Source organism: Mytilus californianus, unplaced genomic scaffold, assembly GCF_021869535.1.
Source record: "Mytilus californianus isolate M0D057914Y unplaced genomic scaffold, xbMytCali1.0.p SCAF_4, whole genome shotgun sequence".
Classification (NCBI taxonomy): Eukaryota; Metazoa; Mollusca; class Bivalvia; order Mytilida; family Mytilidae; genus Mytilus; species Mytilus californianus.
Window position 1 is genome coordinate 47939719 of NW_026262690.1, and position 21577 is coordinate 47961295.

Below are 21577 nucleotides of genomic sequence, written 5' to 3' on the forward strand. Positions count from 1 at the left end.
TCACATTGCATTTCTCTAAGACCAAGAAGCAATACACCTTACAAAATATTTAGAAATGATATACGCAAGCAACACATAAAGAACCAGATTAATAAAAAAAAAAATAACAGGGTAAGAAAGATAACTCGGAGTCTTAATGTACAATAATTGTCAAATCAACGTATATCTTATCAAATTAATTTCCATTTACTTGTAGTAGTTGGAAATGGACACCGTCTTGAATTATTGGAATGGCTTTATAACTGCTAATACTAAGATAAGAGTACAGAACTTTATTTCTGAAAATATAACCGCCGTGGTTTTTAATCGACGACCTTGTACATCGGCTAATGAATCCAGAGTAATAGCGAAGTTAGTACCCTTAGAATTACAACTTGCCGCGGGTGAAAGCATGCAAAATTACTCAAGCATCTAAATGTTAGTATATGTATAAAACGAACTTCAGGTCATTGCAGGTCATGTCAGGTCAGGTCAAATGAAATATGAAATAGGATGTACTCATGAATATGAATATATGAAATCGGATGTACTCATGAATATGAATATATGAAATGATATTAGTATATGAAACACACATGATTGTGTTTGTGGAATAAATGAATACCAAAAAGAAATGGATAAATCATCTGTGACATACCCCCATCCCCCCCAAAAAAAAAGTTATCAATAACCGACCCGGCTTTTTTATACTGAACACAAACTTAATACAAATTCAAATCAAATCAAATTAAATTCAAACACACGAAACATCGTTCAAATTTTTATCCAAACAATCTATCACTATCATACGGACTTTCATGCTAAAAATTCAGAAGAAGGGTGAACTCAGTCAATCAGGCCCCCAAGGGTGACTGGGGAATAGCAATATGGTCACCGACCGGCAGTAAAACCTTGCCAAAATGGGGCGTCCGTTTGGCTGTGCGGGATGTACAACTATGCAGTCACATCCGGTCAGAATGGGGATGTTAAATCCAATGCCTGCTGTAGAGACCGTGCCACACTCTCTGCACTGTTAGGAACCCTTGCAACAACTCTTTGAGGGGTGCGTGTGCGATCTGTTGCAAGGCAAAATTTTGGTCCCTTTCAAATATACCCTCATTTTCCAGTGGTTGTCCAAATTTCCCCGACTTTTATCCCGGACGGCCTATATTACAGGACCTACCTATTGTATAAATTGTTAATATGTACATGTATGAAATATTTGTACTGGACGTCAAGCAACAAACACTCAAACAATCAATCCGTTTAGAGTTAGAATAATTCATTTCCCCCGATTTCCGTGTTTTTTAACAAGACTGTAACAATGGGATAACACCACTTTAAGTGTTACACTTTACAATAAATCCATTCAACTCTTGTACAATAAAAGTAAGACGTTCTTGTATCTCAATAAATTGCTTTTCGTTACAAGGCATAATGAGTACCGTTATGCTTAGTAATTTGTACGGGTGGATTCACTTGTGCATTCTAAACGGAAATTTAAATCATTGACGGTTCGCATTCAATTGCTGATAAGGTCTGTTTGACCTTTTTTTGTTGAAAAAAAACAATTTGTTTTATTATACTTCATGTTAAAATGCCAGATTTTGATTGGTTAATACGAGGGAGACAATTTACTCTATCCCATGGCAAATACTCTATTACCCTTCAAAGAGACGCTTGCTCAAGTGTGCGCTTTAATAAATACGGATGATTGTTATGTACAAGACGACATAGTTTATTACTTTGAAATTGAAATTTAATAGACAGTTATAACAGAATATTTAGTATAATAAATTAAATAACACATATCTGAGGGGGTGATAGAGCAGATTGTTACCCCTCGAAAAGACCTTGGCTTCGCCTCAGTTGACAATGTTTTCTCGGGGTAACAATCTGCTCTATCACCCTCTCATCTATGTGTTATTCATATTGTATGTGTACTGTTTTTCACACGTATACGACTATTTTTTCATAGAATTGTACAATGGAATAGATGCAAATGTACACTGCCCAAATTTACAGTATTTATTCACTATTCTTAATTCATATAGTTGTGAATTGATTCTAATATTTTGTAATTGTATTTTGTAGATTGTGCAGGCTGTTGATCATACTTCTAGTGATGAGAATGTGATAAGAGCTGTTTCGTAACACCTGCCATTCTAATTATATGAGGACTGTGCATGCGAGAAGTAATGAGTTGGTGTAAATGCCAGAGTAAGTTATATTCGAATACCTCCTTAAATTGCAGTATTAGATGCTACTTTTTTGCATACAACTACTGAAAGACTTATTATTATTGTGGGCCATCCAGAAAAAAAAAACCGAAAAATGTGAAACCTGTATATATATTTACATTGTCGTTCTGTATTTTACTATAGAGTGAGCTGTTTTCAACACACTGTGGGTAACACAACTAATGAACATAACGTAACGGTAAATGGTGAATATAGATATAAGAAGATGTGGTATGAGTGCCAATGAGACATCATTCCATCCATGTCACAATTTGTAAAAGTAAACCATTATAGGTCAAAGTACGGCCTTCAACACGGAGCCTTGGCTCACACCGAACATCAAGCTGCAAAGGGCCCCAAAAATGACTAGTGTAAAACCATTCAAACAGGAAAACCTACGGTCTAATCTATATAAAAAACGAGGAACACTTATGAACCACCTCAACAAACGACAACCACTGAACATCAGGTTCCTGACTTAGGACAGGTGCAAACAAATGCGGCGGGTTTAAACATTTTAATAGGCGCCAACCTTCACCCTAACCTTAAACAATAGTGTAACATCACAACATAGAAAGACACACTATAAAATATCAATTGAAATTACTCAATAAAAAGACATATTAACAAAAACAAGTGAATATGTATATAATAATAATGATTTCGATCCGTTTACCGACAAGAATAACAGTGAAGAAACACAAAATAATTCCCAAAAAGAAATATCAGTCAATTTAATGATGAAGATATGTATCATTTGATTTAATCAAATTTCGGACAACTTCATAGAAAAACATTCAAAGATGAGTTAATAAAACATACAACTACACAAGATATGCGACCCATTAGAAACTACCTTTTCGACCTTTTACGTAAGAGAGAACACACTTTGAAAGACGCAAAGCTTGTTGAGAGAGCACAATCGAGACAATATCGGTGAAAAACTCTCAGATGACATTTATATTATTTTCCAGTTTCTCGAAGGAGCTAATAATATTTCAGAATTAAAGCAATGTATATCTAAAAGTCCGCGACGTATGAATACGGCAGGCGATGATAGCGACTAGAAAATTATTACAGATGTATGTGTTTTAAACTAGCAAACAGAACAAAAGTTATAAACAAACAGATAATGCAGTTATTATAGCGTTGAGTTTAGAACTCAAATAAAGTTTCGATGAACATGTAAAACGTACGGAAGGGAAAATTGACAAAATGGTAACAAAATATGACACAGAAATTAAGAATTTAAGAAATAAAATTGATGTAAAAGACATTGAATTTATAAACCTAAAATCTCAACTCGCAGAATTGCTTGATAAAAATACAAAGTTACAATCTGAATTGAAACTGAAATCACAACAATTACGAGAATCAGAAGATGAAAACACGCAAAATGATGAACAAAAAGAAACAAACTTAAAGATTTTCAATCGTTTAGTAGCAATCGATGGAAAGTGTAAACAGTTGTCTATGGTGTCGAAAAAAATAGTTTTCTGACGATGTTAAAGATTCAAAATTATTAAGACCTAACATCGAATCTATAACACAAGAAAATGAAACAGAACAGATGGGAACGGAACCACGAATGGGAAGCGTGAGCATGACGACTCCTGAATAACGACATTACTCAACGTATCTAGAGGACACAGATAATGATAATGAAATCACAAACGACCGTTTTAATCGAACACTAAGAACTTACCAAGTATTGTCAAATCTGGTTGTATTATCAGGTAATGACCAAATATCATAAGGCAACACAGGACAGCCAATTGAACCATTAGTTTCAGACAACGATACTTCCGTATTTAGGGGAGTAGTTCGAAAAAGGACTAAACTAATCGTACTTTATAAGGTTCGAGCTGACAAACCATATGAACTTGTAAATGGAGCCGTAAAAACATATGCAGAAAATAAAGGTGTGAAAATAACCTTTTCAAAGCTACTAAAGAAGCGTGAAACAAGAGGATATTCTACATATATAATGCGTGTAAACATTGCTGAAAGTGGCTTTGAGAAAGTAGAGTCGAACGAAAACTTCTGGCCAGCTGGTGTATACTGGAGATAATACATACCCTACAATAGTAACTTTAAGAATAACAACCAGACAGAAAAATCATGGCAATAAAAACTATTATAGTATATTTTGTATTTTTTATTATGATAAGGTTATATTGTTGGAACATGAGGGGTGCAATGTACGGTGTGCCGTACTTTCAAACTTTACTTAAGCAACCAGATATATGCTTTTTTACTGAACATTGGTTGAACGAAACAAATGTATGTTTTCTTCATAACATTGCTAACGAATTTCATGTTGTTTATAGTATTAGTAACTCTTGTTTGAATAGTTCAGGGGGTTTGGGTGGGACAGCAATATTGATCAGAAAATCATCAGGGTTTAGAATTAAAACCTTTGAAATTCAAAATGACAGAATATGTGGTGTGATATTGTCAATCGATGGTTTTCAAGATATATGTGTAATTTGTACTCTTTTACCGTCTTCTAACTATTCTCAAGATGTATATCTAGATTATTTAGATGTGTTATCTTGTTATTACGATAGAATGAGCGAAGACTATGTTACAATTATAGGTGGTGATTTTAATGTTGTGAAAATGTTAGCACAAAAAGTAACGCTTTGAAATATTTTTAGATAGTAGTAATATTAAAGTTGCCCACTTGTTGAATGACATAACTGGGCCAAATTATACTTTCAGAAATAAAAATAAAAGTCAAAAATCGTTAATATACTATATATGTATACAAGAAATTTTAGAAAATGATATTCCAAACTTAGGGGTTAGAGATGACTATTCATATGATTTTCTGATCATTACCCTATATATATATGTCTCTGAACAATGATCTGCTATGTGGTTCGTCAGGTAGCTTCAAATTAGACCGTCACGTACTAAAATGGACGAAAGCTGATGAACTTGAAATAAAGATGTATCAAACAGAGATTGATAAAATTTTGAACATTAGCAAACCTAGAAACGATGATTGTAGCATAAATGATCTGGAACATCATAATACAGTTTTGTCTAATAAATTACATATGTCGGCGAATGCGTATATTCCGTGTGGAAAGTTTCGTCACTACCTTAAACCATATTGGAAGTCCAATGACTTACGAGCAGTGCGAAGCACGTAGTGAATGGAAAAAATAATAACAAGCCTAGAAACAAATCCAACCGCCTTTACAAAGAGTATAATTAAAAGATAAAAAAAGAATATTTAGAAAACGTAAACGTCAGGCCGAAAAACTATGGCGAGAAGAAAAGTATGAGGACATTAAAAATGCGGCAGAAGTTGATATTCTTCAGAACAGCGCGTAAAATGAGGAAGCAGGGACCGGCAACAGATAAACTTGCTTATGACGATATCGAAGCAAAGACGCCAGGAGATATATGTATATTATTGGGGAAATATTTTGGTAATTTATACTCTATAAAAGAAGAGAACTATTTTGATAAAGAATTTCACAGGAAAATTTCGAAAATAATCCAAGATCTTTTCAACAATAAATACAAAGGTTATATTGATACTCTCGACAAACTGATAACCGTAGATGAAATCAAGGATCAGGTCCAAACCTTGGAAGCCGGTAAATCGCAAGGACAAGATTATATATCAAATGAACACATACTATATGGTGGTGAATCATTATTAAAACATTTGAGTGTGTTATACAATTTAATTCTCAAACAGGAATACTTACCTATATCATTTAGACATGGAATAATTATACTTCTTTATAAAGGAAATAATAAAGACAAAACAAATCCAAATAGTTATCGTGCAGTTACTTTAACTTCTTCATTAGGAAAACTTTTTGATAAAATAATTTTGAATCGTAAACTCCTTGTTGATATCAAATGTGATGCCGCATCCACTTAAGTTTGGATTCGTAAAAGAACATGGTGCGATACCGGCTATATACACCTTAAAAGAAGCAATTCATTATTATCTATAGATATAAGAAGATGTGATATGAGTGCCAATGAGACAACTCTCCATCCAAGTCAAAATTTATAAAAGTAAACCATTACAGGTCAAAGTACGGTCTTCAACACGGAGCCTTGGCTCACACCGAACAGCAAGCTATAAAGGGTCCCAAAAATTACTAGTGTAAAACCATTCAAACGGGAAAACCAACAGTCTAATCTATATAAAAAACGAGAAACGAGAAACACTTATGAACCACATCAACAAACGACAACTACTGAACATCAGATTCCTGACTTAGGACAGGTGCAAACAATTGCAGTAGGTTTAAACGTTTTTATGGTACCAAACCTTCACCCTTTTTCCGAAACAATAGTGTAACATCACAACATAGAAAGACACACTATAAAATATCAACTGAAATAGCTTAACTCAATCAAAGGACATATTAACACCAGTGAACATACACTGAACAAATAAATTTGACCTATGATACAATGTAAATACAAAATACATAAACTAAGGGAAGAATAATAAAAGTAACATGTTATACCGCTATGAAATGTTAAACAATTTAAAAAAATCAATATGTTCGAACAAAAATATCAGCCATTTGCAATTACTTTTAAACACAGGTAAATGAAAATAATTTTGTTATTAGGTACTAGTATACGTGTACAGTTCAAATAGAGAAAGGAAATATTTTTACAAAATAAATAATTTTGATGTTCATACTAGTACGAAGTGAAAATTTATAGTAATACCAAACACTTATCAAAGCTGGTAGATAGACCAGATATAACCCTGAACAACATTGAATAACAAAAAAGCATTACATTTAGTATCAACAGGTCAAATAAACAAGAAAGTACGATTTGAGAGTACTCGCAGTTACTGACAGCTAGTTAAAAGCCAAAAACAATTAATAATAAAAAAAACATGCATCAGAGACTAAAATCAACTAAAACACATCCAAGGGATTTAGTATTTTAACGTCATGAACAGTCAAAGAAGACATGACTTATGCAATGCCAAAAATAAATGTATCGACAGGCAGTAGGATAGTTAGGAGTTTAACCTCTTTATAGATCAAAATGAACGTGGGTGTGTCTTTAAACATCCCGTTTGAAAAGAATACAAATTTAGTTATGTTTTAATTTGCTGATGACAAAATCGATATTAGTGCCAGTGTAAACTATATTCAAAGATCTAATTACAACATTGGTAAGATAACCTTTACTAATAAGTTTGTTTAAAGGTTCGATGAGAACGTAAAACGTAATTCGATTGTTTTTCTTGACAACGATAAGGCTTTTGACCGTGTGTGGCAAGATGGCCTATTATACAAACTGAATCAAATTGGAATTCAAGGTAAAATGTGGAATCTGATCTTCCTGCAATCGACCTTTTTACTATACTAATAGAGGTGTACAGATAACACGAAGCGATATACGTATAATAGACGTATATAGTCTCCTGGTATCCTGCTTCTGTTGCGAGCGAACGGTTATGTCAAATTACTGTTTACGTCACAGTTCAATTTGGGGTCCTCATTGCGGTCCGCGTTTAAGTCCTGTCGAATTCCTTCAAAAACAAATTCAACGATTAGGATGAAAAAAAAGGTATAAACTTAATTTCAGGATAAAGACAATAACTGTTTAGTGTCTTTAAATATCAGTTGTATTTGTTCTCGGCTCGAAACAGGAGTAATAGCTCGCTGAAGCTCGCATTACACCTATTTCTTAGCCTCTAAACAGTTATTGTCTATATATATGTCGTATAAAACAGCAACAGCACATGTGCAGCATGGTTTAACAAGTCATGTGTTTCGGATTGAACAAGGAGTAGATCAAGGCCGTGTGTTGTCTGCCTGATTATTTTCCGTATTTATTAATGACTTGATTTGTGAACTCATATCGACAAATTGTGGACTACTAGTAAGTTCGATCAGCATACCAACAATTTTGTAAGCCGATGACACAACTTTATTAAGCGCAACAGTAAATGGTGCTCAGACATTATTAAACCTTGTTAACAGCTATGCGCTAAAATATAATGCGTCGAAAAGCAGTGTTATGACTTTTACACCACAAAGAAAGACTCGCAACAATAATGACTCTGCAGCATGTCTTAACCTAGGTAATAGTGTACTCGAAAGAAAACGTACATGTACTTACGCTGGAACACTTATTAATTCAGATGGAAAAACTTTCGACAGATCAGATAACTCCAGTAAAAAAATAAAACAGAAACTTCTCTCACTTTATACTGTTGGTGTTAATCCACGGGGGATGAGTGCCTTATCAAATGAGTTAATATGGAAAAGAATTATCCTTACAACTGCACTTTATGCATGTGAAACGTGGGGTCAGCTACCCTACTGCATACCTGTCAACTTACACGGATCCTGCGGGTGTGACCCGAGATTTTCACAATTCTGAGGGGTCACCCGGAACACCCGCCGGGTGACCAAATAACCCGGGAATTCGGAAAATAACCCGTTTTCACCCGGATTCCTAAGCCTTCAGATTGATTAGATATAAAGTGATTTTAATGAAATACCGGCAAATTCGTAATTCTTCCTGGATAAGAAGTTCAACTAGCTGTGTAAACTCAGCTCAACTGACCCATTTCAGTGCATGGATTCACTTGACAGCTTTAGTGTCAAACACACTGTTAATTAACACCAATTACCTTAGCTTTAGGTCGTAAATAATTTGTGTATTTCAAAGTTGTTTTAAAAACAACTTGAGTTACTTCCCCTTTTTTGTCAATTCACAATATACTCCTTAAACTTATGTTTTTTTTTTTGTAAAAAGATTAAATCTAAAATGAATTGAATGCACAAACATATCAGAATAATACTTTTACTTATTGTTTTACCTTAGAACAATTAAAAAATAAAAATTTTGAAAATTACTTTTTTCATCTATACCTCATTTAATTGTTTAACTTTATTTTATTATTCTCTAATATCAATCACTCAATGTTTAGCTGTTTAAATGCTGCACAAATATATGTAAAGGAAACACAAATTGGCACATTGTAAGGCAATATAACACAAATCTATCAATGGCCTCCAGGTGCAATGAAATAATATGTACAATTTTAAATTACTTAACCATGTGGAAATGTTTTGGAAACTTTGATATAAATTATAAGAAAAATGTCCCCTAAATACTGAAATTCAGCTCGAAAAAGTTTGTACGCGTTATGACCTGAGATTTCATTCTTTTATGCAGGTCATCACCTGCATTTTCATTGTCATAGGTTGACAGGTATGCTACTGTGAAATTGAAATGTTGGGAAGAACTCAGATACTTGGTCAGAAGTATACTAATGATGGATAAACGCAGTCCGACTGACTCTTGCATTAGTATTGTTGGTTTATGGTCTGTAGAAGGATATATTGATAAAATGAAACTTTTGTTTTTTGGAAGGTTGTGTCGTGCAAAATCAACAACAATACATAAACAGATGTTCAATTTTCGTATTGGACAAATACATGTATTAGCCGGTAAGTCCAGTCAAATATCATTGACTTACGATTATATCAAAATTTTGATGAAATATGAATTTGATCTTTTTGTTGAAAACTTAGTGGCTGAAAATTTCTTTCCAGACAAATTACAGTGGAGCAAAATTGTAAAACAGACTAGACATATACGAACAAAACAAATTAATGGAAACACTCAGTTGAACGGCGACCAGAACTTAAGCGATACGTACATGTTATCTGGATGTGGATATGTAGATATAGAAAAATATCAGCCCGCGAGCCAGAATATGAAGCTAAATGTCGAGTGAGCGTAGCGAACGAGCCATTTAGCTTCATATTCTGTCGAGGGGGCTGATATTTTTCAATATCTATACAATCCACATTCAGATAACATTTTTATCATCTTTCAAAGCAATTTTTTTTATCAAAATTTCCTTTTTCAATAATTTCGCGGGAATTGTTATTACCAGAGTGTCTCTGTTATTACTAGGCAACACACGTCATCAAAATATTAAACCGCGGATACACCTTGTGGCCAAAATACGCAGGGTAAAATATTCCCATTAACTAGAGGAAGAAAAATGTTTCGTGTACATGATAATGCATATATGAGAGTATAATATTTGAAGATGATACAAAAAAAAAAGAAATATTAAAGATTATATTGAAAGATCGTGGTATTTCATATCACCAGAAGAAGAAAATTTCTACTCGCTGACTGCTGAACAGCATACGGTTCATAAAAAAAATCCAGAAACGCATCAAAATGCTGTTTGTTTTCAAGACTAAAAGTAAACATATATATTTAAGTAGTCGTAATTCGTAAAGGAGAAGTTAATTTGAGAAAGACAGATGTTGGTAAATTGTCCTTCTTGTATGTAAATACCTCGACATCTCGCACCTTGTACCCGCCATTCATTTGTACGTGAGAAGACAAGGAAGGTAGGTGTTATTTTTGTAACGACTACCCCACCAAATTGCATTGGAACGGTATTCTGGTTCAGGTTATGGGGTACCATTTCCTATAAGTGCTTTGCCAAATGTTATCATTGAGGAAAACATATTTGGTTCAAACATGTCAAAATTTTCCGTCAAATATTTTCTTCTCAAATATTGAAATAATAGTCCAAATAATTATGACGTCTTGAAAGGCTATTATATTTTTTTTCTTTGACGCCTTACATCGTCGCAGGAAGGCGTCAAAGCAAAAATTTAAAATAGCCTTCCAAGATGTCATAATTATTTGGACTACTCAAATAACAGAACCAGATCACCTGGATTTTTGAAATATTATACAAAATTGCTTCGCTGCATTCTGTTTGTCCATGTACATTGATATATCATTCTTTTGATGACTTGGAGTTAAAATGACAAGGTACATCAGGTTTATGATTCTTGAAAAAAATTATGCTTTCAGTGTATTCAACTAGGTAGCTCAGGGATCAGAGCATCTCTTTATGAGAAGGTCTTAGGTTCAAATCCTAACTTAGTAACATTGATACAGTAAATACTATAAATGGAATCTTAACATGTTTTACATGTTTTAATCATTTGATATTTTGCCCTCTTCAGTCTATATCATGTGAATTATCAATGTACATATACAGATATAGCCAATATATATGATTTACACCATTTTTCACAACATAAACATTAAATTGTGACTTTTTGTGGAATTTTTCAGGATACCAATTTAATATGCAGTGAACATGATAATAAATTGTTGTATGTGTGCTTTTTTTTATGAAACAATTATTTTTCTTTGTTTTACAAGCAATTTGAGAAAACTTGGTATATGTAATTCAGGCTCAAATAATTTGACATTAGTGATACATGTATGTACATGCACTCAGTTTGACTTTGACTTTCATTTGCTGAATTTCCCCCGAATTGAAGTAAGAAATGTCTGTTTGATTGGTCTTCAAAAGCATTATCTTTGTCAGTAGCCATTTCGTATGTTTGTTTTGTTTTGTTTTGTTTTAGCAGACGAAATAAGTATTTTAGACTTGTCAGAAAGAGGGTTGTTGTTTTGTGGTAGATTTTTCACCCTATTTTATTATTTAAAATGAAATGTTTAATCTAGAGTGTATAATATATGTGCATTTAATTAATCAATTTTTATTATAAGTTTTACTGTGAATTTTATGTTCACTATAAATGTTTTTAATAATTTAAACTGCCACCCCCGCATTGTTGACATTTGTATCGATAGATTGATTTCAATACAGGTCAGATCAATAGTACAAATTAGGTCAAATAGTTCAGTTCTGAAAAAAAGTAGTCCCGGCAGAACTTATCAAGACTGCCGTCGACACCATTTTATCAACATCTCGTTTCAGAATGTAATTTTAGGAAAAAAGAAATGGTTCATTGTAAAATATGTACTGCAAGTGTAATTTATTTTATTAAAAGAATTTATTTGGTGACTTATCACCATTACAATACAAGGCAATATGTTGGGAGAATTTGTTGATAAGTCCTGCTCACTTGATAATGTCTCCTCACTTGCACGCGCTAACTGGATACGAGTTTTACAGATATGTTCAGGAAGCTGATATAGCGGTAGGGAAGCATGATAATATAAAATACATACATGTCTGACGGAGCATCGTTTATTACGACTAGCGGTAACATATCCATCTTTAAATTCAAAATTTATGACGCTTGTGAAATTAGGAGCCATAGCTATTAAAACAGGCAAATGCTCTTTTTGTAACTTAAATAATACGGATATACTTATGCACTATACATTATGCTGTACATCACTTTTACAGAAATGTTCTACAAAATAGTTGATATTCTTGACGTAGAAGATTCCGTTAGTTTCTTTAATCAAGATGATGACGAAATTGTAGAGTCGTTACTTAGAAGTATGAACCATACCATGCAAACTCTAAATGCTGATGTATGGAGCCTCTTGATGTGCCATATAGCACATTATATGTTTAAACTATATCAGGTCTTCAAATATGATCTTTATAGTCACATATTTGATCTAAACTAATGTTGTTCTTGTATGAAAATTGGTGAAGAATAGACGTTTTTTTCTATTGTATTTCCTATAATTATGTAATTATATATATCCTTTTTGGATTGGTGTTATACTTAGATGTTGTTTAGAATATGTAAATTATGTAAATATGTTTGTGTAATGTTTTTGATGCTGTTCGTATATTATAAATTGTAAAAATCTTCATATATATGGAGGAAATAAAGATAATCATGTTGTTAATATGTTTCGATTGCATTATTGAATTGTACCATTCTTGTGTTGTCTTGGAAAGAAAGATAACTCGGAAGTATCAACAAAACAATTTACTTTAAAACCCATCATAATTTAAACAAGAAAAACAAAAACATTACGCATCACAAATCTCTCTTGAACGATAAATCACAATGTTTTCGTATAGATCTACACAGTAAACATTCTGAACCTAGTGAGGCAAATTCTATTCTGTGCCACTCTGTCTTTTCATCATAACGAATCTGAAAAACAAAAACAAACATCTTAGGAAAAGGGGTTATTTTAGGCTGACTGGTCGTAAATTGTCAACTATTTTGGATAGGCCTCCAAAAAAGATACTCATACTATAGATAGTGTAATCGAAATGATCCGACTCGAAGTACTGCATATAAGCTTGACGTACATTTTTGTTAATGAAATTTAGGCACAGCAGTTTACCAAATTTCAAATAAATCCACGAACTATCTTGCGCTTAACATAATTACACGAGTCCATTGCATTCTTTTGGGAAAGTTAACAATTGTTTTTTTATAACTTTTTTTTAACAACTTTATGTGTTCAGTATTCTTTTTTCATGGAATAAGCTACTGCTTTGACAATGTATTAAATGTCCTAGTACTTTCGAATTAAATCCTATAATGCACATGTTATATTTCAGAATGGCACCACGTGACCCTAAACATTTATTGTGTCCATCTAAATTCCAAAAGTGGAGTAAAATAATAAATTATATAGATAATTTTCGTTTTATAAACAAACAGTTTTTGTTAAATAACACACCAGTTATTTCAAATTGGCAATTGATATTGTTAGTTTTCCTTAAATTTGATGCCATAAGGTACACAAAGTTTCTTATCAATTATTCGACATGGGATGTATTGCAAACAGATTATTATATGCCTACCACACAGTATTGAGAAATAAGTCTATTCGTACCCTAAAATGCATGTTATCATTCTTTCGGAAATGGAATCTTTTTGAATCGTAGTAAATGTATTTCATTAAAATAACTCTCTGAAACACAGAATCTGGACCACCAGCGGTTTGTAGTTTTATATGATTAGATCCTTCTGTAGGGCCTGGACCAAATATTCTTTGAACAATTGCTATTCCACACACAGCACTGAAATGATTAATAACATTTAATGTTAAAAAAAATAATGAAATTCATATTACAGGAAATGCTAGCTATTTTCTTAGATTAACATATCAGTATGATATTCATGACGTTACACAACAATAGTATTAGGACTTTCCCATTGATTTTGTTTGTAAATTACGGCTACGAAATGATATCTTTGTTCTTGGACGAATTTTTCCTAGCAGTAGTGATATCTGTAATAAATTATGGGAAATGGTGTTTAATTAGCTGCATTAGATATTCTATTGACCATTTGGTACTTCTCTATAAAATTATTTTATGTTCTCGAAAGAGAAAAACCCTATTGTTTGAATTTTAAAATGAGATTCAAATGCTTTTAATGTACTTCGCAATGAATTTAAATACAATTGATTATAATTCTCATTTACATGTACAAGGCAATTGCTAATTTAATGTTACAGATAAGAGAGGTCAAGTTTTTTAGTGTATAATTCGTAATGTTATGAACATTAAGAATATATGTAACTGTAAATGTGATTAAAACATAAGAAGATACCAAGGACCAATTAAAGACCTTAAGACAGATAGAAACCAAATGTAAAATGAATACAACAATCAACAAAATAACAGACAGAAAACTACAATTGAGGAAACAAACCGCACCAAAATCTGAACTGCTTCTGAGAGCTAGCAATTTAGGTTCAGCTAGCACCCTTCGAGTTATTCTTCTTAAAATTCGATAAGTTGGAGTCGGTGATAAAATTTCATTGCATATTGGATAGGTAAACTTTTCTGATCTACCCTTCACACATTACCAACTAAATATATCATCGATAAATGTTAATTATTTAACGCCAATACATGAACGATACAACAGTCATTTAATTTTTGACTGCCACTTGAAACAAACGTATTTTGATGATGGGCAGAAGTTTTGAATTTCAACAGATCGGCTTATGATCCTTTAACGAGTTGGTGGTACTTGTTCCATAGCGCTTACAAATTGTAGCACTCTCCAATACATTATGCCTCGGATTAAACGTCCCAATTTGGAACGAACGACTTGGCTGACAAAATGGTCTTGCTGTCGGACGGAAGACGTCAAGGTAATCATATTATATAGGAATAGTATACGCAACTCAACTTTAAAAGTGTGACAAATATATTTAGAAGAACAAATATACATTACAAAAACAAATCAGACTAAAATCTGGAAAAGATAGTTTGGATAACTATCTACTGGCATGAAAATACGGATCTTGTCTAATTGAAATTTGCCGTTATAAAATTTTGTAAACATTTTAAATTAAGGAACATATCTCCTTCATGCAAAGCTCTAATTCCTATTCCAGAATCGGCTATACTTTAGGTCCTTCTGGTTTTATCAGCTCTGCAACGTTTGTATTATGTTTTGAATTTTCATTTTTTTTTTGTACTGGAGCATCACTGAAGAGTCACTAATTGACTTAATGGGCATCTGACAACTTAAACTTGTACCGTTAATGTAATTTCTGCTAAAGGTCTCCAACACATCTCAGAATGAAATATTGTTTTAGATGAGACTTTACGCAGTTCTTATAAGGGTCGATAATGGTCCTTCTCTTCCCACATCTTTTTAAAAAAGACTTACTTTATTGATTCCACATTCATCTTCTACAATGCTGAAAAGGATATAAAATTTGTATAATCACTCAAACATAAATAATCACGTTAAAATGACTGTAACGAAGTTTATTTTAATGTAGATGTGGTCAAAAGGGTGCATTTATTTCAAGATAACATATATCATTCAAACATTGAATTTCATCATTTTCCGGTATTCTCAAAATATAATTCGATGGAGGGTTAAATTCAACAACAAATACATTTATCACAAACCAAGAATACATAATTTGTCTCGTTTAAAACTATGTAATAGACTTTATGCATCAGTTTATACCGATATTAAACTGTCAAACAAATAAGTTGTACACTCTCAAATCGGCATCATGTTTATATTATCAGTACATCTCTTTGTTGATTGATGGTCCCCAATGGTCCTTTCAGTCAGTGATTAAATATTGGCACGACTTTAAACGATATATTTGGACATAAAATCATCAGTTGATAAAGTAATCAGTTATATTAAACTATAGGTGCAACTCCCTACTGACGAAATTGAGATCATGGACTGTTTCGGCTGTCATTTTCATACCTTTTTGGCTCACAAATCTTTTGCGTAGTTGCATTGAAGACGATTAATGAAGAAACCCCGTAGATTTTTACTACATAGGCCGAAATGTTCTTAAGTTTTAGTTTTATATCCAGTTGTTTAGTAAGCTTTTGATGGTTTGAGAAAAACAAAACAAAACACGAAAAGAAAAAATAACACAAAAGTATTTCAGAAAATCTTGTGTAAATCGATTACCATGTTAAGGGGCATTTGAACATAATATTCAATACTGATGTGTTGTTTTGAGGTTAAGAAATGACGTCAAATTGTAATTCATTTTTAGTTTATAGGTATTGGATTTTTGTGAGTTTTTTGTTTGGCTGTTAGAGTTTGAAAAGTTAACATAAAAAACCCGACACACAACTATGCATGTAAGGCCTTAAGTATAAGATAAAAAAAACACATTATCATAAACTTTTAATATTATTTGTCTTTTGCGTGTTTCATGGTGACACATTTGTTCGAATCAATATTTACTTGACAGATGTCGAAATAATTAAAATCTACATGTATTATTTTGTTGATTTTTCAGCTATGATTTATTCTTACAAAAGCAGTACATGTATATTATCTGTCTACGATGATGTAACATTTAAATAAATGCATCTAATTAGTATTAAAGCTTGTCTTTGTCTGATAGTAATAGTTTGTTTCTCAGCAATGTAATCTCTTTTGTGGTGACGAAAATGAGCATGAGCCTTAGATATGAAAAAAACTATTCACTTCAGTTATTCCTGATCACGATTTAGCTTTTAACCATAACCTTTGTAAAAGCAAAGACAATTCTTTTTTTTTTTATTATTAATTATTGAACTGACAGATGTTCTTAGTCTAAAATGAGTGACACAGTAAAAAATATAAAGGTAGTGTAGGAAAATTACTATTATATTAACATCAGTAAGGAACTTGACCGTTGCACTTCCTTAATTTAAGAATAATAATTGGCCATATTTTGTGATCATGTATTAATGCAAATTAGTAGAAGAATAATGACAATGAAAAACCCTAGTGAGCGAATGACAGATGGATAAATGAACAGAGGACAAGAGTAACCAAATTTCAGTATATTTTTTTTTTAAATGATAAATTTTCTCTTTGTGTGTTTGCTTTTTGCCGAGTTAATGTGAAAGATTATAAATATAATTATGTATACTATTCTTATGGTGGGTGATACATGCATAGCAGGAGACACTAACCTGTCAACACAACCGGTCTCGCTCCTTAAGGAGTTCATGCGATTCCTTCAATTTAGTTTGTGACCTTGACTTATCACTTTTTAATCGATTTACGAGATTTTAACAGCGTTTATCCTGCGCCTTGATATATATGTGGTTGTCTAGAGATCAACACAACAATGTTACAGTAAAGTGATTGTATACTACCTCCGCAACCTAGTCTAGAACATGTTAATATCCCTGTCACTTCTACGGTAGCGTCGCCTAGCATTATATAATATATATATATATATATATATAACGAGAGAGAGATTTGGGTAACGATACTTAGATGGTAATATATGGAGAGGATGTGTATAAAATCGTGTTGACAAATAAATAACTTAATATCCTTCACCCTGATGGTATTAATAAGAGAGAAAGTGATAACGGATGTATATGTACATTTTTACATTTATAATTCCGTTTTGACAATTTGGGATGTCACAAAAATGTAAGTTTTAATGGTTCTATGCAGTGAAAAATCATGGATTAAATTTTTAAAATAACCTTATAATGTTATATAAGGGAATATACTGAGGGAATATAAAGGATTTTTAGAGTGTATTATATTTCATCGTATTCGCACATTAACCTTTTTTTTTAGTATTGTTGCACAAATCTTTCTACTAGAGTACTGTTTTCTCTTTGTGTTGAATCGTCAGTTCTATACAGTCCGATACCTATTTAGTTTGTTTTTTCTTGAGACTTGTACATTGTACATATAATACACCAGGGAAAAGATTGAAAAGGGGGAGATGTTTCATGACCACCACAAAATCAATTGTTCGATGAGGCTGTTAATTTGTTACATGTAAACCATACCTGTGTTAGACGAGGTTTCCTACACAATTGTTCATTCCTCCAAATCTTTATTAATTTCACCTGCAGTTAAATGTCATATAACTTTAACAAATCAAACGTATTCTGCCATGTAGATTCTGTTAATGACAACAAATAACATGCGTACACACATATTGTTGAATTAATCTATAATACGACCTTCACACGTTTGTCTATTTATACTTTTTACTTGACGTAGAGATAAACTATTTATAGAAATATCATTATAATATATAAATGTACCAATCTCGAGATACCAATAGACTCTTTAAAATGTAATCAGCCAACAGTACATATATTTGTTTATATTAGATTTTGAAGTCGTCAATCAAATGGAGACATCACTTTGATTACAAATGAAATACATGTTAAATCAATATTCTTCCTTCTTCCTTGTGTGATTGTATAAAGGATGTTGGTATCACTGAACAGATTGGGAATAGGCCAAGTATCTCTTAAATAGGAATTACAATAAAATATATACAAGTTCTAGTATGCACATACGCACGACTGCAAATAGGCATTTTTAACAATCTGAATACAGGCCTTGTGTCGCTAAGCGTGTACCAGAATCTGTATTTTCAGGTATAACCCAATAGTCTAGTTCGGGAAAAGTAGGAGTGGTCTTAATCAAAAAGAAATAACATTTGAATAGATATCAAGACAACTGGAGTACCATATGAAAGAGGAGATAGCCAAAAATAAGTTTATAAATCAACCTTTTTAAATTATTACATTTGGAAGAAAATTGAGAGAAAAATACACCGTTCCTATTCTAAAATAACCGTTGTAAGCGTAGGAGATATTAAATGTTTTTTTTTCATTTCATTTCGTCCATTTCATCACATAGAAAAAAAAAACAAATGCTACAAGACGTGTCTCCGATTTTATTTTATAAAAAGAGTCAAGTTTAAAAATAAACTATTTTGAATATTTATGATTTTTAAAGTTATTGAAACAAAAAAAGATCCATTCATTATTCCATATAAAGACTTGATGTTAAAAATCTGAGGAAACGTTTTGCAACTTTTATTTTGTGCTTATTTACGCAAAATAAAACTACATACTGAAAGAACTAATTTCGATAATAAGAACTTTCAAAAAGTATTCAAATTTTCTCCACATATGGTACCTTTTTAATATTAACTTATTTGTAATATGATTTACATAGTGTACAAGCAGTAGATCATTGATTCTCCTTTCTTTCATTACCTCATTCATGACCGACCGTGGGATACCCTCATAGTCAAGGTCGTTTAAAACCCCTTATCAGTAGTCAATTGTCTTGATGTATCAGCAGAGGACAAAGATACAGCGTTTGAAACATAAACAATTGCAAAAATTATCAAAAATAGCCTGTTGTGCTACCTTAATCAGGTTGTATTTAAAAAAAATGAAAAGGTCAGGATGTAAAATGGGTGGTTGATTTATGGCTATATGCAGCCGATATTTTATGCATGGAACCTACGCAAAGTATTGGCTCGCTTAAAGAATTTATCCTGAAAGTGAAACAATTCAGGATCATCTTACCAACAAAAAGTCAACACGTACCAAATCCTCCGAGAAAAGAGACAAGAGTTCAAAAACACGTTATGAAAGAATTAATTATAGACTACGCGTTTAAAAGATATATAACAAAATACATAACGGGAACGAAACAAATAAAACGTTACTGAGATTAACCCTAGTTTTGTTTTAAAGGTGTACCTGTTGCTATTGCTTCAGTTTTCAGTGTTGTACTTTGTACTTTGTGCTTTTAAATATTTTATTGTCGGTGTTGTTTCTATCAATATCAGTCTTGTCTATCTTACGTCCTGAATGTGTTTAGGTTTCAAAATTTCACACTCGATCAACTGTAAGGGTTTGGAAATTACATAACCGATGGATTAGGAATTTGGAGATGTCACATGGTAATATAAAAATCAATTTCTAATCAGTTATTGTGTGATCCATAATCACTTAAAATAACTTGATCAGCGTACTTCATATGAGTAGCATGATATTTATCACTAGTGGTGTTTCCGTTTATCTAGACTTATGCACTTTGGATGTCCATTTGGTCTTTTTTTTTATTAAAGACACCAACGACAAAGACCCCCACTTTATACAGGCACATTAACTCTTGGTGGAGTAAAACGACTCACCCTACCACATTCAAGGTTTTTTTTATGACTCTTGACTTCTTTCATTTTTTAATCTCGATAAAAGAAATAAAAGAAGATACACAGAAGTAATCTGTAATACTGACAGAAGAAAGAAGGAAACCAGATTATAATGTTGTATACAAAATAGATTTAATATTAAAAAAGTCATAACACAGCATTCCCTGTTACAAAATGTCATAAGGTCAGTAATTTTGTTTATTATAAATAAATCTTTTTAAATCAAGCCGACAAGGCAGCTTCCATATTTCCCATACGTGTGACGTCGCTGGCTTCTATTTCAGTTTCATTCAGCATCAGTATAAACTCATCAAATATAGCAGGCTAGCAATTTTGTACGCCAGACTCTCGTTTCGTCTGAATCAGACTAATCAGTGATGCTTGAATCAAAACAGTTGAATAGCCAATTCAAAATAGAAAATCCCGAATAGCAGTGACAATAAGGCTGAGGACAATAAGGCTGAGGATATCTGCGCCCGGGAGAAGGAAACCTTAGTGTTTCAAATAATTCAATATTTTACAAGTAGTAAATTTACAGACAAATGAACTTCTCAATGATATTTTATGTCAACACAAAAGTGCTGACATTTTTAAATATGAAAAAATATTGCGCTAGAACGCTCTGGATTGATTTATGATCATGATAGAATATATTCCAAGTCCCTGGTACTGGGTCGCAATCTTATTGACTGCAGACAAGGTGGGGTTTATGTCCTATCAGGGTACTCGGGGAAGTTTCATTGGTTGGAGGCTTTCTCGCGAGCATGGTAACACATTTCATGCAGCCTTGCCATTGCGTACAATGACGGACAAAAATGAATTACAACTTTGGCGGCTTCCAGTAAGCCTGTGTACGTTGGGAAAAGAGGAACCCGAGCTTAATGGTTACCAAGACTGAGCCCAAATTACAATATATAATTCTTATGTAAATGAATGAATACGGTTAGAACTAGAAAGAAGAAAGGTGCGGATAACTAAAGCATTTCTGGAATCTGACATTGGGAAAACAATGAGACGAACAGTTGCCTAACATTCCCAAAATTTTTCATCCTAACCATAAAAAGAACTGATTGTAACAGGATGCTGTTACGAAGTCTCCCAAACAAAGTCACCATAAGTATTAACAC

General features: G+C 32.5%; 1 long non-coding RNA gene across 1 annotated transcript; it reads right to left on the bottom strand.

Moving 5' to 3' along the window:
• Positions 1–12973: 12973 nt before the first annotated feature.
• Positions 12974–18469, bottom strand: LOC127738161 (uncharacterized). Its single transcript, XR_007999946.1, has 4 exons — positions 18271–18469; positions 15650–15680; positions 13854–14040; positions 12974–13159 (listed from the first exon to the last, which is right to left on the bottom strand). It is a non-coding gene; the product is annotated as an uncharacterized LOC127738161 (long non-coding RNA).
• Positions 18470–21577: the final 3108 nt, after the last annotated feature.